This window comes from Apis dorsata, unplaced genomic scaffold (genome assembly GCF_000469605.1).
Source record: "Apis dorsata unplaced genomic scaffold, Apis dorsata 1.3 scaffold_963, whole genome shotgun sequence".
NCBI classification, from domain to species: Eukaryota; Metazoa; Arthropoda; class Insecta; order Hymenoptera; family Apidae; genus Apis; species Apis dorsata.
The window spans coordinates 143,472-150,908 of record NW_006264070.1 but is presented as its reverse complement, the minus strand read 5'-3'; the positions used below and the strand labels follow the sequence as shown (position 1 = coordinate 150,908).

Below are 7,437 nucleotides of genomic sequence, written 5' to 3'. Positions count from 1 at the left end.
CTCTTGAAATATGAATAAGAATTTTTATTTAATAATAAAAACATCTGAGTAATATTGATCCTTAATTAGTAAAGCTGCACTTTCCGGCGAAGACATAACTTTTGATAATAGATAAAATATCGAATGAACAATGAAAATTGTAAGCGGGTAATAAACTAAGTTTTATCATAAAATTTTATCATTATTGCTCGAGGGTTTTTTTCATTTTCACTGTGTTTCCTTCACATTTCTTGATTCTTTCATTTATTTATTTCATTATATTAAACGACAAGTACCGAAATAATTTAGGATTAATCATTGCTAATCATTAGATAACTTTGGTTGATCCTAAATCACCTTTATATACTTATATATAGCTTTGCGAAATATAATTATAATAATTATTATTTTTTTTTATATGATAAAATTAATAATATATCTGTTTATATGCTGTAATTATATATTTTAGAATCTCAGAGAATTTATCATTTTCTATATATTTTACTTCCACGTGATAATATTTCCTTTATAAATAGATCTACAAAATTACAAGTTATAAGATAATTCACATTTAAATGATCAACTAGCGAACAAAATCTTTTTTATGCATAATTTATATATAATTTTTATGAATGTAATAACTATAGAAGCATAATAACATAATAAAAATTTGAAAATTTTTTAAATATTATTTCACATCGAAATGAATTATCCAAGATAATTACTACTTGAAAATATTCAAATCAATAAGATGAATAATTAACTTAAGAAATTGCGAAATTAAAAATATCTAGTTAAAAAAATACTAAACTTTAAATAATAATCTAGATAAAAGTTCTGCTTATTTTCGATTACTTAGTATTCCAAGGATTCCTGGGATCAACAATAATTTCAATGCATGGCAGCGATCGATCTAAGAGTCTGCAATGAGCACCTCGGCCATATAACCGATTTGCTCTAATCCTCAGGACATTGACCCTGATTTGTGTAAATTCTACAGAAAATAAACCCTACCCACACGAATAACTTGACGCTTCAGTTCTCGTTGACTTTTTCTCTTCAATGTCGTTCATGGAGATAAAACGAGACGACATGTCGTGGAAGAATACATTCCCTGGAAAATACAGTCAATCCTTGCGCACGTATACTTACACATTGGGTGTAAACAAAATGTTTTGCTCAAAGTAAAGTATTTAAGAGAAAAAAAATCTTTGCCTATTTCGTATACGTGATTTGAATAGATATAACAATTTTATTTAAAGATTTTTAATTACAATTGATATCATGCGATTAATGTAAATTATCAATCATGATATTTTCGCTATCAAATTTTTATGAAAATTAGAATTAGAACTCAACAATTTTAAAGAATAACCGGTCAAAATTGGGAAAAATTAGAATTTATTATTATTCTTAAAATTCTTTGATAATTTTCTTATAAAATATAGATAGATATTTAATAAAGTTATAATATTTTTAAATTTTTTGATCTAATTTGAAATTCTTACGAAGAGTATCACAATGATATGATAATTTCATTATACTATTTAATTAAATACATTATTTACAACACTAATGTATCTCAGTTCTTTCATAATGAATAGTAATAATTGTTCCTTATTTTTTGTATAGATATTCATATTATAAAGAAGACACGCCTCTTGATGAAATTGTAGCTGATGTCCAAATATAGTAGGACCTTGATTAACCGGTTTAATCAGGAGGAGAAGCTGAATAAACCGAAACGCAGCAGATAATCGAAACCTGGCGAGAAGTAATTAAAAACGCACATAAGAAGAATTTTTTATAAGCCAGGTGGTGCATTTCTTCTTATAATATATGCGTTCATAGCCAGAAGTATCTTCATATTTTCTTATTTCGATAACTTTACATGACGATGCAGATCTTTTAGCGTGAAATAAATTTTTTTGAAGTAATTCTATAGAGGGGAACAGATAACCCTCATAAAATTTTTTTGCATATGGAAAGTATATATAATTTTTTTTCATTCATTATTCAAATAGTTCTTACCATAACATTTAATTAAACCACTTTCTTTAATTATAATTAATTTAATTATAATTAAAGAGTTATAACGAAGGTTTGTTCTGAAAATAAAAAAGGATAGAGATAGAAAATGGTCAAAATTTGATGATGATTATTTTTCTTTTTTTCTTTCTTTTCTTGATACAATAAGAATAAAATTAAAATTAATTTAATCACAATAAATTAAATAAATATATTCAAATTTAATATAATGATTAATGCTATTAATATTCTATATAATAAATTAAATTATAATATAGTTGTTAGTAATTATGTTAAAAAGTGAAGAATATAAATTATTTATAAATTTTTATGAAATTTCTATGTTAAATATATAGTATATACTATATAAATTTATAGTATATAACCTGCAGATTATAATTTTTTCAAATTATATTGAATTGACAAGTAATTGAAAACGTGTCATTTCATACAGCTTTTCACGTTTGAATAGTAGTTGAAGATAATAAGCAGCAGATAAAAGAGGTTAATTCTTACTTGTTTCTTTTCATTTTTATATCGCAGCTAAAATATCAATCCGAACAAGCGTTGTGACTTTCATTTTTTAGCAAACCTGTCCAACCATACATGTTGCAAGGAATGCGCTATGCAAGCATAAAACATTTTTATAGCGGCTATGCCAACGAATCATGCTTTCATATGACTATAAGTAATTAATAATTTCATATTGTGATTTACGCAAATATAGTTTAACGTTGATTTATTATTAAATTGATTATTAAATATACATCATATTGAATTATAATGTCTAGCATTGAATAACATCTGATCGCTATAAGGTTATAACATATGCTATATAAAAATAATTCGTTATTTTAAATATAGTTAAATACAGTAAAAAAAATTGATTTTAAATATGACATCTGATAAAATAATTTCCGGATTATCATCGTATTGTTTATAAAGTAATATTATCTTATCTTAAAATTAATATTTTCTTTAACAGATGTATTAATCTGTTGCGTGATTCTTTTATTTCTTGGAGTTTCTTCTTCTTTCTTTTGAGATCAATTTTAGATCGGACTACATCTGATATAATATATCGGATATATTATTTTTTAGTGCTTTTTTTGACGACTTTTTGATGAGTTTTTAAATGAGAAATAAGAAGAAAAGTAAAGCGAGTTTAAGCAGACGATAACAGTGGTTGGAAAAAGAGAGTGGAGTATTCGAATGGTATTTGCCACTCAGGTCGTTTGTTTCATCTTTTTTTTCTTATTTTAACTCTTGAAGACCGGATCCTTCAGCAGCATTGAAGGTGCGCGAATCAAAATACGAATATAAATATAAAATGCAAATATAAATTCTGTTATATATTTATATAGTATAAATGAGTATGTGTTAATGAGTTATGTGTATGAATTTCTATTATTCAAGAAAATTAACTTTTATGTTATTACAACAATAAATATTGAGAAATATACATAAATTATATATTTAGTCTTTGATTTTAACTATAGATATATTTATTTTTACTGATATGATATAATTATATAAAATTTTAAATGTGTACATATGGATACATATATATTATATCATTTCAAAAATTTTTAATATCGAAATAATTTTATATTTCTTGAAATAGAAGATATTATCTATAGATAACATAGATAACATAATATTACAAGTAATAAAGAAATATAAAATGTTATATAGATTACTTTACGTAGATTATATAACTATTATATTCGATTTATTGATCAATTATTGGCAATACGTTCTTCAATTTTACATTATCTGAAAACCTATTACTTTTTCCAATATTTATCACAATATTTTTCCAAAATTTTATTTTAATCAAGTAACTATAAAATTTATAACTGAATATCGAAGTTGATATTGGTGATATTTAATTAATCATCGAGATCGTTTGCTGACAATAAATGATACATACTTAAAAGCGCAACGTACTTCTCGTATGGACAAGATTCTCACTGCACTGATAACACTGTATGTATATGTATGCCGTAGGTACTTAGAGTCTCTACGCGTCAGTCGGATAGTTTCAGTCGTAAAAGTTTGATGTTCATCTAAACCCGTGTGCCACCTCCATCCATCTAACCACCACTCTTCGACGAAAGACCCCTCGCTCTTCTGACAGCCGAGTGCCCAACATGTCTCCTCCCCGTGCCAGGGACGTACCCCCTCCTATCCGGTACCCGCAAGCCACCATGCACCTCGTCGGCGTGTCGCTGCTACCAGCACTCTTAGTAAGTTACGGACCGCATGCAAGTGCACATCGAATTTATCGGTAGTGTTATATTCGTATCACTTGCATTTTTCCACGTTTCTAGATTCTTCTCTGCATATTACCATACTCCATAACTCATTTCGATCACGTTTCAATCATTGGAGATTCACCAAATTTCTCCACACTATTGTGCGATAGTTTCGTGACATTTCGCATATACACTAATACATGTTAGAAAAAATTATCGAAAAAGAAAGGAGATTCGCGTGGAGCAGACTGGAGAATATTCTCGATAAAAGTTTGATATAATCTTGTGTGATTCAACAATTCAGAAAATTGTTTACGACAAAGATAAAACGAAAGTCAACGTGCACCGTAACATATTCCAATGGGGGGAACTGTTGTTTCCCGTTACATGAGGGGGAGAAGCAGAAGTAGGAGGAGGATGGAATGACACGCGGACACGAGAAAGACGACGAGAGAAGACAATTGAAGTGCGCGTGTGCAAAAGTGCGCGGCACGCGGACGGAAGCTCGATGTGCGTTGTTATGTTTTTTGCGGAACTATCTAGACGTGTTTACTCGTTAATTCTCGTCGATTCTACGATTTAATTTTCACATTCCACATGCGTAGTGTTTTCTAGTACAGTGATACTAGATATCGTGTTTAAGAGTTGTTTGATTGACCGTTCAAGAAACTATGGGAACAGCAATGGACCAGGGAAATAGTTCGTGACGTATGAAAAATAAAAGAAGGTGACAGAAACAAGGAAAAAATATTTATTAACAACTTAACGAGTGTGCAACGTCTCATTATTTTGAAATGTTAATCGTGATGTACATACATGTGACATTTATATGAACGAAAAATACATGATGGAATATATAAACATGTCGGCTTGTCTACGCACGCGCGTGATTGTTCTCGCGCGCAAATGCAATATTAGATTGGTACTAGACGCATGGCACGAAATCGTATGCGTTCGTTTATAAAAAGCGAGTAACACGGTAACCTTGCAATAAAACTGTGAAGTATAGTGGACATAGAAAATTGTAAATTGAGATAAATGTGAAATATAGTGTTTTTTTTTTACGATTATTGTGGATTTGTGCTTCAAATGCCGGTTATCTATATATTCGTTGATTGCTGAGAATTTGAAGATACAACGAACAATTTCATAGAAGACAACTTTATCTGGGATTTTATCTGGAATATTGAGTAAGTTTACAACATTCTATTTATTTTTTTCCATTTTTTTCAAGTTCTTTTTTTCATAAACTATTAATTATATCTTTAATAAATTTTATTTATCAATTTCGTTTATTTATAGATATAAGTTATAAGATATAGGTTAGTTAGATATAAATTTAAGCTATTAGTTTCTATATAGCAAATAACTCAATGTTTTGTACATAAACTTGCATTGATTATTACAGAAAATATGTCGTATTATTCGATTCTTTTTATACTAAAGTTTTAGAAAATTAATATGCATGTATTATTGTAGCTTTATTCGAATCCATTTCTTAATTTTTTAAGTTATTGATATTAAATTTTATAATTTATTTATCGTTTTAATATATATTTTCCAGATACAATATTATTTATTTTTATATATTTTTACGTAAGGTTAATATTATTTATTTTTATTAAAGATATTAAACAATTTTTGTTCGATTTTTCAAACTTTATAAAATAACATTTTATAATTATGATTATTATAAATATAAATTTCGTTGAAAGTGAGATCATGTTTAGTAAGATTTCTCATAAAGGAATAGAATATATCGATAGAATATATTAAATAAATAATAAATCTTCAATTTTAAATAATTTATTTTAATAATTTATTCCAATTAAGTATAAATTAAATGCTATATGTTTTTTAAAGAAGATAATAATAATAGGTGTAATTATATTTAATATAACTATATCTCAATATTTATTAATATAAAATATATTTATATAATATCATATAAGATATATATATATAAAATATAGAGATATAATATATAATATATCATAGTTATTGACAAATTAATTTGTATAAAATTTTTAATTTGTATAAAACTATAGTTTAAAATTTCCTATACTACTATTTTTTACGTAATCGCATTTGAAATCAAAATTTATTTTTACATTCGTTGTTAATATATTCATATTTAAGATAAGAAAATTTCTGTTCTACAGTTTCATATATTTGAATCAAATCATTTTTAAGTACGCAATATCAAACATATGTTATTAATAATTCATTTATGAACTTTTTACAAGATCATTCTTAGCGATGAATAGTTGAATATTATTGTAGATACGTAGATGTGTGTCATATTATCATTGATTATACATATATGCATAAAAAAAACGCACGTTAATAGTATTTAAGTGTAGATATTTTTTGCAGGCACTTATCATTTTTATCAGACGTATATTCGGAGTACACGTGTGCTTACATTAATAACATTAATTATCGATCTGGTTAATGATAGATAGATTCGATATTTTATAAAAATATTCTGTATTGAAAGATTTTTTTATCGAGCATACGTTTCATTTAGTTCTTTCTTTCAATTCTACAGTCGTCTACATAAGTTTTTACACGATGTAGAAAATAATTTATTCAAATGAATCATACATGATGTTGTTTAATAACGTAACATTAGATAAATTTTATAGCATTTTATTTTAATTTATGGAAATTTATACTGTAAATATAAAATATAAGAAGATAATTATCGAGATCAACATTTTTGAGATGCTAGTACAATATTTACAGTTTCAAAGTTCAATTTGACTATAAAATGTTTTATCAATATGAATTAAATATAAAGAAACAATATTCATCTTATCTCTCATTCAAATAAAGAATTTATCTTTTATTTTATCTTCTCTGTATCCTCTGATTTTATAAATTTATTTAATATATGAACGTAGCAATATTATTAATTATAAAAACATGAAAATAACTTCATATCTACTTGAAAATATTTTTATAAGGTATGAATTAATTAGAATAAAATATGCTGCTTATAAAGAGTTTAAAAGTTTTTTCGTGTTCTTGTTCATATCGTCTTATTCATTATTAAATGCATAATTCATTAAAGCGTAGTTAAGAAAATGTTCAAATCATGATTCAGATTGTCACGAATCAATAATAACGAGTATCTAACATGGAGCAACGTTTATTTTTTGTTGGTGAG

General features: G+C 26.1%; 1 protein-coding gene and 1 long non-coding RNA gene across 4 annotated transcripts in view; one reads left to right on the top strand and one right to left on the bottom strand.

The window, feature by feature from the left end:
* Nucleotides 1-3,599: 3,599 nt before the first annotated feature.
* Nucleotides 3,600-4,066, bottom strand: LOC116186585. Its single transcript, XR_004151604.1, has 2 exons — nt 3,941-4,066; nt 3,600-3,783 (listed from the first exon to the last, which is right to left on the bottom strand). It is a non-coding gene; the product is annotated as an uncharacterized LOC116186585 (long non-coding RNA).
* A 192-nt stretch (nt 4,067-4,258) lies between these two features.
* LOC102670591 (protein doublesex-like) overlaps nt 4,259-7,437 on the top strand; it is a 92,066-nt gene continuing 88,887 nt past the window's right edge. For 2 of the 3 annotated variants that reach the window (XM_006623863.2, XM_006623864.2), the window contains exon 1: nt 4,259-5,455. The gene's annotated coding sequence lies outside the window, so the exon portion shown is untranslated. The remainder of the gene's footprint in view (nt 5,456-7,437) is intronic. The other variant, XM_031514292.1, reaches the window with a different exon arrangement.